The following is a 781-nucleotide window of genomic DNA, read 5'->3' on the forward strand; positions in this document are numbered from 1 at the left end:
CTGCATTCTTCTCTCCTTATCTGTCCCCTCCGTTCTGCTCTCTTTATGTGTCCCCTCCGTTCTGCTCTCCTTATGTGTCCCCTCCGTTCTGCTCTCCTTATGTGTCCCCTCCGTTCTGCTCTCCTTATGTGTCCCCTCCGTTCTGCTCTCCTTATGTGTCCCCTCCGTTCTGCTCTCCTTATCTGTCCCCTCCGTTCTGCTCTCCTTATCTGTCCCCTCCGTTCTGCTCTCCTTATGTGTCCCCTCCTTTCCTCTGTGCCTCTCCGCTGTCCCCTCCGTTCTGCTCTCCTTATGTGTCCCCTCCGTTCTGCTCTCCTTATGTGTCCCCTCCGTTCTGCTCTCCTTATGTGTCCCCTCCGTTCTGCTCTCCTTATGTGTCCCCTCCGTTCTGCTCTCCTTATGTGTCCCCTCCGTTCTGCTCTCCTTATCTGTCCCCTCCGTTCTGCTCTCCTTATGTGTCCCCTCCGTTCTGCTCTCCTTATCTGTCCCCTCCGTTCTGCTCTCCTTATCTGTCCCCTCCGTTCTGCTCTCCTTATCTGTCCTCTCCGTTCTGCTCTCCTTATCTGTCCCCTCCGTTCTGCTCTCCTTATCTGTCCCCTCCGTTCTCCCCTCCGTTCCTCTCTCCTTATCTGTCTCTCTCCGTTCTCCCCCTCGCTTCCTCAGTCCCCCTCCTCCGTCCTTTGTGTATGGATAGAGTCAGCTGACTCTGTCCATTCACAATAACTGAAACATTGTAATCTCCTGTGATTACGATGTGTCAATTTATGAATGGAGAGAAGCT

The sequence above is a fragment of the Aquarana catesbeiana genome, linkage group LG05 (assembly GCF_042186555.1).
Source record: "Aquarana catesbeiana isolate 2022-GZ linkage group LG05, ASM4218655v1, whole genome shotgun sequence".
Lineage (NCBI taxonomy): Eukaryota > Metazoa > Chordata > Amphibia > Anura > Ranidae > Aquarana > Aquarana catesbeiana.